This window comes from Dermochelys coriacea, chromosome 5, assembly GCF_009764565.3.
Source record: "Dermochelys coriacea isolate rDerCor1 chromosome 5, rDerCor1.pri.v4, whole genome shotgun sequence".
Classification (NCBI taxonomy): domain Eukaryota; kingdom Metazoa; phylum Chordata; order Testudines; family Dermochelyidae; genus Dermochelys; species Dermochelys coriacea.
In genome coordinates, this window is record NC_050072.1 from 102,745,851 (window position 1) to 102,754,628 (window position 8,778).

An 8,778-nucleotide genomic window follows, 5' to 3' on the forward strand; every position below is an offset into this window, starting at 1 on the left:
AATGTCTACATTTATTTCAGACTTAATCATGGTAATCTAGGGGAAAGAATGAGGGACCATAGTGCAAGGGCTGGTCTGTGGCTTATTATTCAGCTGTTAGCAAGTAATGTTCAATTGATTAATTCAGGCTTTAGCATTAAGAATAACCAATGGAGGATTTACTTTCTGTAGCAGGTTTTGTTTTTTGTTAAAGAGAATCAACTTCAGAGTTTGAAGGGGACATGTAATGGCTGACTGAGAGACAAGAAATTATTTTACAGGAAGAAATGCTAGTTGCCATGGTTCCAAGAGACAAACTCCAAAGTTATTCCTTGAAAATCCTTTACTACTGATCTCAGCAGAGAGAGGCACCCCCACCCCATACTGAACATGATCCTTCAGTCCTCATCAGTGCCAGTAGCTGAGATTCAGGGTATAATATGAAAAGCCTGAAATGCTTTCTGAAAACAAACCAACCACACCAGCCATAGATTTACAAAGTCTACTGTTCTGCCAAGTAGATTATGGATTTTTGGATCTTTTTGCGTGTCTGGCTGGGTTTTCCAGTAATCTGTTGCTTTCCCTAGTGACGGGTGCTGTGAGCTGAAACCAAGAAATTTTCATCTGAAGGCAGAGAGGGCCTGATCCAAAGCCAATCAAAGTGTGAAGGTATCATTTTGTCTTTGATTTTAATGAGCTTTGGACTGGACCTAGAGTCGCTTCTTATTTCATCTTCTATTTCCCTGAGCACCACGCAAACGGAAAGGAAGTCACAATCTCTATGCCAAGGACCTCAGTCTAAGGCAGGCATAGAGAAAAAGGGTATGAGTGAGGATAAGAGTATATTTTCACTTATGTTAACAAATAACCTTTTTCTTCCATTTAAAAAAAATATTGATTTTTCCCCCCCTGAGGTGAGAAGACAAACTCTTCAGCAGGAAAAAAAATATTATTTGGACTCTGTTTATTCCATGATACTTTATTTGCTGTTACTGCTTCTTCTAAACATCACTATGTAGCTCTGTGTGTGATGGGGTTTTTTTGGTTTGTTTTTAATTTTTGTTTTATTTTAAAGGCATGACATTGACATTTCTGAAGTTAAGTGATCATTAAAGCTGCTTCTGCAAGTAAGTATGCACAGGCAAACCCCTGTGCCCATGCAGAGCCTCCCTGAAATCATAGTAAACTCTATACTACTGTTGGAAAAGTGTCAGAAACACTGTATTTTCCCACCTCTTTGTATTTGTTATCATGAAAAGACTTGTCCCTCCCCTTCTAAGGATTTGCCAATGTAAAATAGGAACACTATTGCAAATAGTATTATTTTATTTAACACGAGTGAATTTTGTTTTTGTATCAACATAAAGTGGGAAGGCACCTGCTTCTAATGGCTTGTGCCTCGATTTATTCAAATGTAAGTAAGATTTGTAAACTGTAGGATGTAAATTTACATAAATATGCTTCATATTGGAAGAAGAAATTCATTCCCTTAGGATATGGTCAATGCCTTAATTCCCTCATTAATTCAGCAGACATTTGTTACACTGAGGCTCTGAGGACTGTAATATACCTTAAAGCAAGCAGTGTATGTTACAGTGCAATCACCATCTCAAAGTGAAAAGATCGAGGAGTACTCATGGTACCTTAGAGACTAACAAATGTATTTTGAGCATAAGCTTTCATGGGCTAAAACCCACTTCATCGAATGCATGCAGTGGAAAATACAGTAGGAAGATATACACACACAGAGTACATGAAAAAATGGGTGTTGCCATACACACTGTAACGAGATTGATCAATTAAGGTGAGCTATTATTGATATTGATCACTCTCATTATAGTGTGTATGGCAACACCCATTTTTTCATGTACTCTGTGTGCATATATATCTATAGCTATATATATCTTCCTATTGTATTATCTACTGCAAGTATCCGATGAAATGTTAGTCTCTAAGGTGCCACAAGTACTCCTCATTCTTTTTGTTGATTCAGTCTAACACAGCTACCACTCTGAAACATCTCAAAGTGGTTGTCCTTGTTGAGAAGATTGTTCCTGGATAGGCTACCTCTCAGCCAATTATAATACTGGTATCTCTGTGTTCACAATGTGTTCAGCTCAGTCACCAATGGCATGACCCTGAGGCTCTTGCTAATTTTAGTTCTGATCAATATACAAGGGGGAAAATATATCAAAGATAGGTGTTTCCCAGGTCACTTCCAATCTCTTAAACACCGGCAGTAACACTTTGCAGAGAGTTACTGGGTCAAATATAGTATGCACTACTACAACTTTCAGACTGTCAAGCCATCAACTCATCAGCTTAATTAACATCTGTACAGAAGGAAATGGCTTAATTACTAGAGCATAAGAGATTTTACAGGTTATTCACATAATAAAACTTTTTTTAAAAAAAATTTCTGATAGTCAAGGAGATTATTAATGGGATAAGGAGCCTTTCACTACTAGCTCAGATTGATAGCTAAGTTTTATTGTGCAGAAATAAAAGCAGCACTGAAGAGTTAAGTCTCTGAAGTCTTTTTCAGAAGCGCAAAGTTCCACAATTTGTGCTAACGAGAGATGTTCATTGTCTAATGTTAGACTGTTGCTGAAGGCAGCATCCGCCAATATCTATTGCACAGGGGTATTCCTTGCTCTGCCTGTGCCTCATGTGTCCTTGGGGAAAGTCACATTACTCTCTCTCTGCCTTAGTTTCCCCAACTATAGAATAGGGAGACTACTATTTTCCCACCTTGGAGCTTTATGGATGGAACATGCCAACACTTATTTCTCAGTGACTGCATAGTTAAAGTTAGAGAACATTTCCATTTGGAGTCCAGTTTAGACCCCTTTTTAATTTTCCCACAAAAGTACCTGAAATATCTCCCCTTTAGGTTCAGGCCAGAGGCCTTTTTGCCAAAAATAAGAAGTTAATTGGACTAGCCAGGAGATTTTTGTTTTTATTCTGAGGTTTTCCCCCAAATTTACTGTCATTGGGGAAAAATCTTTGTCTACATACTGTAGCTTAATGTATGTGTAACATAATATTTGTAGAGCAATGTTCATTTGGAGGCGGAAATGGAGTAGAATAGTAAACATGGGGGCAGGTTTTCAAAAGAGCATGTTGGTGGCTGAAGATTTTTTTGTTGGTTGTTTCTTCCCCCACTATCCATTGTGGAAGCCAAGTGCTTGAAAATCTGGTTCTCTGTCTAAAAACACACTGCTTTGTGTAAAAGCCCAGTTAATTTTGGTAAGTGATGACAGTGTACTTCATTTACAAATTCCAAGCACCTAGAAACAAAGAAGAATCAGAATTTCACCCTGCTCACATATTAAACACATTATTGTGATCCAAGTAAAAAGAAATGCCTATTTCATCACAAATTTGGTTTCCAAACTTCATAGCTACTGTGACAGGGCAAGGCCAGATGGCTATGGAAGAGTAGTGGGAGATTAGCTCCAGGCTAAACAAATCCCTGGTACCAGGATAAGTGAAATGGCAGCTGGTCCAGGTCAATTAAGACACCTGGGGCCAATTAAGAACTTTTCAGAAGGCAGGGAGAAGGCTAGGTTGATTGGGATACCTGAAGCCAATTAGGGGCTGGCTGAAACTAGTTAAAAGCCTCCCAGTTAGTCAGGTGAGGGTGTGCATGTCAGGAGCTGTGGGAAGAAGTTGTGCGGTTGAAGAGGCTGAGTAGTACACACCATATCAGGTACAAGGAAAGAGGCCCTGAGGTAAGGGTGAAGTGGAGCTTGAGGAAGTGAGGGCTGTGGGGGAAGTAGCGCAGGGAATTGTGCATGTCATGTTTCTAAAAGGTCAGCTACCATAGCTGATACTACTATTAGGGTCCCTGGGCTGGAGCTCAGAGTAGAGGGTGGGCCCGGGCTCCCCCCCAACCTTTGCCCCTGATTAATCACTGAGACTGGGAGACAACAGAAACTGTGCAAGGAAGGATAACTTCTCCTCACCTCCCTCGCTGGCTTATGATGAAAATGGTTCAGTAGACTGTGACCCTTGTCTCTAGAGAAAGAAGGGTTATGTGGAGGGTCACAGGGAGTCTCTGAGGCTAGCGAAATCCGCCAGGAAACGCGGGACCCACGGAGGCAAGGACAGAGCTTTGTCACAACTGGTGTCAGCAGTGGTATTTCATTCACAGTGTGGCGGAAGAAAGAGGTTTTTTAAAAAAAAAAAAAAAAAAGTGCACTGGGAGTTTGGATTTTTTTTTGTTTTGTTTGTTTACTTTGTACCACAATGGAGGAGGTGGTAAGAGCTCTGGTACAAGCCACGGCAGCCCAGCAGGAGGCCACCCAGGTTCAGACAATGGCACAACAGGAATTTATGCGGCTACGCAGGAAACCAATCAATTATTGATGAGCCGGGCGACCCAAGATCATGCTCTCTTGAGAGAGGTGGTAGACCAGCTGAAGATCCTCACCATCCCAGCCCAGGGGTCTGACGGGACGCATACCCTGAGGGCCACTGGTTGTCTGCCAAAGATGACGTCAAGAGATGACATAAAGGCATATCTCCTCTCATTCGAAAGGACTGCTCAGTGTGAGGCGTGGTCCCAGGAGCAGTGGGCCAGCATCCTCGCCCCTTTTTTGTGTGGCGAGGCCCAGAAGGCCTACTTTGACTTGCCTGCCACAGATGCCACTGACAATGCCTGTCTGAAGGCAGAGATCCTAGCACAAGCAGGGGCAACGGCTGCGGTAAGGGCCCAGAGGTTCCATGAGTGGAAATACCAGGAGAGCAAACCACCGAGGTCCCAACTATTCGACCTCATACACCTCGCACAGAAGTGGTTACAGCCCAAGGTGTGCAGGCCGGAGGAGATTTTGGAAACCCTGGTCATAGACCATTACATGCGGGGACTGCCGCCAGATCTCCGCAAATGGGTAGGCCAGAATGATCCGTCCACATACGAAGAGATGATAACACTGGTAGAAAGACAGATGACAGCCAGGGGACTGACCCAACTACCCAAGGAAGGCCCCTTTCGAAGCAAGCACCCGACCCCAACTCTGGAAGCTTGAGCAGCCAAACCCCTGGGGAGTCCTAGGTGGAAGAAGGGGGGGGCTGAAAACTAGCAGGGATCCCAGAAGGAAGGGATTGGCCTGAGATGGGGGAGCCCCGGAACTTAACCCCCAGGATAGGGGAGTGATTAAAAGCAATTATAGATGTTATGCATGTGGGGAGTGGGGACACATAGCAGCACAGTGTCCTAGCACCGAGGAGCCTATGCAATGTAACTTGGGGGATTGGGAGGTCCCATGCTCCCTTATCCACCTCACGGGGGTCGCATTAGCCCCGCATAATTACACCAGGCCAGTGAGGATAAATGGAGCAGAGACTACAGCGCTTGTGGACTCTGGGAGTGCTATCACCCTCATATCAGGTAAGCTGGTAAAAAAAGTCGGCTGCTACAAGCCAAACGCATAGCAGTGACGTGCATGCATGGGGCCATGAGCCATTACTCCACCATCCCAGTGGAGAGACAGGTTCAGGAAAACCCCACTGAGGTGACCATGGGTGTAGTTCCTAAACTCCATATCCTGTAGTCCCTTGGGAGGAACTATCCAGGGTTTGACAATTTACTCCCCCTGGAGAGGCTGGAAAGAGGTGGGGACCCTGAGGACAGCGACTCGTCACCAGGGGAATGTCAACCCCCGATGTTCGCTGAGATTTCTCAGGATCTGTTCTCAGCCCCCGGAAGACAAAAAAGGAGAGGAAGGCCGCAAAGGCCTTGGGAACCTGGATCCTGACCCAGGGCCAGAAGACCTCCCTAGTAGGCAAATGGACGCGAGCAGCCAACAGAGAAACTTCCATCACAGAAGGTGAGCCAGAAGCTGCCCCCAGCCATGATGGTGGCGAGCCGTTGGAAGAAGCAAAAGCCGGCCCCTGGGAGCTTAGGCAGGTTAGTCCCGGGAGAGAGACTTTTGGGCGGGACCAGGCGGAGGACCCCAGATATGATAACACCAGGAAAGAGGTGGCTGAGATTGATGGGATACCCGTGGATGGGAAGGTCCGGGGTCCCGGACCTTACTTTATAGTGAAGAAAGATCTCCTGTACTGCGTGGTGCAAATGCAGGAGCAAGAGATACAACAACTTCTGGTGCCACAAAAACATCAAAAAGCCATATTGAGTCTCTCTCACAGTCACCTGTTTGGAGGACACCTAGGGGTAGAGAAAACCCAGGCACGGATCCTGCGGAGGTTCTTCTGGCCAGGAGTACATGAAGATGTTCGGCAATACTACACCTCTTGTCTGGAGTGTCAGTTACATAGTCCTCGCCCGCACTTGCGGGCTCCTTTGGTACCTCTTCCAGTAATAGAGGTTCCTTTTGAACGGATAGCCGTGGATCTGGTAGGGCCCCTAGAGAAGACAGCTCGGGGCCACCAACATGTGCTTGTTGTACTGGACTATGCAATCCGGTACCCAGAAGCTGTTCCCCTGCACAACACAGCTTCCAAGACAATAGTTAAAGAGCTAGTACAGATCTTTGCCTGGGTTTGGCTACCCAAGGAGATATGGACTGATCAAGGGACACCTTTCATGTCCAAGTTGATGAAAGATCTCTGTTCATTGCTATATGTATAAGCCCTACGGACCTCTGTATACCACCCGCAAACAGATGGCCTTGTGGAAAGGTTCAATAGGACCCTCAAGGCCATGATCAGGAAAGTGGTGAGCCGGGATGGGAAAGATTGGGATACCCTATTGCCTTACCTCATGTTCACCATCCGGGAGGTTCCGCAAGCCTCCACGGGTTTCTCTCCATTCGAACTACTATATGGGCGCCACCCTCGGGGCATATTGGATATAGTTAGAGAAGCCTGCGAAGAGGAGCCAAATCCCGGAAGGAACATAGTTGAGTATGTACTGCAGATGAGAGATCGGATAGCCCGAGTTACGCCCATTGTACGGGAACGCTTGGAGAGAGCACAGGAGACCCAACGAACCCATAACCACCAAGCGAAGCTTCGACGGTTCCAACCAGGGGATCGGGTGATGGTACTGGTGCCCACAGCAGAAAGTAAACTGTTGGCCCAGTGGCAGGGACCCTATGAAATAATCAAAGCCATGGGAGAGGTTAACTATAAGGTGCGGCAGCCAGGCCGCCGGAAATCAGAGCAAATTTACCACATCAGTCTTCTAAAACCTTGGCATGATTGAGAGGCATGCTTAGTCATGCAGGAGACCCTTCCCCAGGAGGATAACTTGCATGATCAAGTGAGGATATCATCCGACTTGACGCCGATCCAAAAGATTGAGGCAGCCGACATGATTAATCGCAACCGATATGTGTTCTCTACAAAACCAGGGCGGACGACTGAGACCTATCACCATATCCGCACGACCCCTGAGGCCAAGGTAACATGGAGACCCTACCGAATCCCAGCAGCCAAAAGAGAGGAAATCAAGGCCGAAGTAAAGAAAATGTTAGAATTAGGGGTTATTGAAGAATTTTACAGTCAGTGGTCCAGTCCAATTGTTCTAGTGCCTAAACCTGACGGTACCATGAGATTCTGTAATGACTTTCACCGACTGAATGAAATATCCCAGTTTGATACATACCCCATATCACGCATCGATGAACTGGTTGACCGACTGGGTGTAGTGCCTGATTCTTGACTACACTGGATCTGACAAAAGGGTACTGGCAGATTCCTCTCACCAAAGAAGGTAAAGAAAAGACAGCATTCTCCACCCCGGATGGGCTATTCCAGTACACCGTCCTCCCTTTTGGGCTACATGGGGCCCCAGCCATATTCCAGTGCCTCATGGATAAGCTGCTGCGCCCCCATACTAGTTATGCAGCTGCATACCTAGATGATGTCGTCATCCATACGCCAAACTGGGGAACCCATTTGGAGAAAGTTGAAGCAGTACTGCGCACCTTAAGGCAGGCTGGCCTCACTGCTAATCCCGCTAAATGTGCCATAGGGCTAGCAGAGGCTAGGTACCTGGGATATATTGTGAGAAGGGGAATAGTGAAGCCCCTAATGAATAAGCTAGAGGCAATTCAAAACTGGCCCCGGCCAACCTGAAAGAAGTAGGTCCGTGTGTTCCTAGGCATGGTAGGCTACTACCGATGGTTTATTCCTCACTTCGCCACTAGGGCAAGTCCCCTAATGGACCTGGTGAAAACCTGAGGTCCAGACATGGTAAAGTGGACTGAAGCAGCAGAGGGGGCATTTACAGACCTTCAGACGGCCCTCTGTAATGACCCCATACTCATAGCCCCGGACTTTAACAGGGAATTTGTTTTACAAACAGAGCTTCCGAGGTGGGGTTAGTTCTGTCGCAGTTCTGTCGCAAATGGTGGGAGAAGAGGAACACCCAATCCTCTACCTAAGCAGAGAGCTTCTCCCAAGAGAACAGAAATATGCAGTAGTCGAGAGAGAATGCCTTGCTGTCAAATGGGCTATGGAGACACTGCGTTATTACCTCTTAGGCCAGCGATTTACTCTTGTGACGGACCATGCACCCCTCCAGTGGATGCAGTGGAATAAGGAAAAGAATGCAAGGGTCACCAGGTGGTTCTTATCCCTCCAACCATTCCAGTTCCGCATACGGCACAGGGCTGGATGCTACCATGGCAACACTGATGGTCTGTCACGAGCATACTGCCTGGTGTCCCAAGTTGCCCAACTCTATGGTGTTGTGAAGGGGGAGGATATGTGATGGGGCAAGGCAAGATGGCTATGGAAGAGTAGTGGGAGATAGATATATTAGCTCCAGGCTAAACAAATCCCTGGTACCAGGATAAGTGAAATGGCAGCTGCTCCAGGTCAATT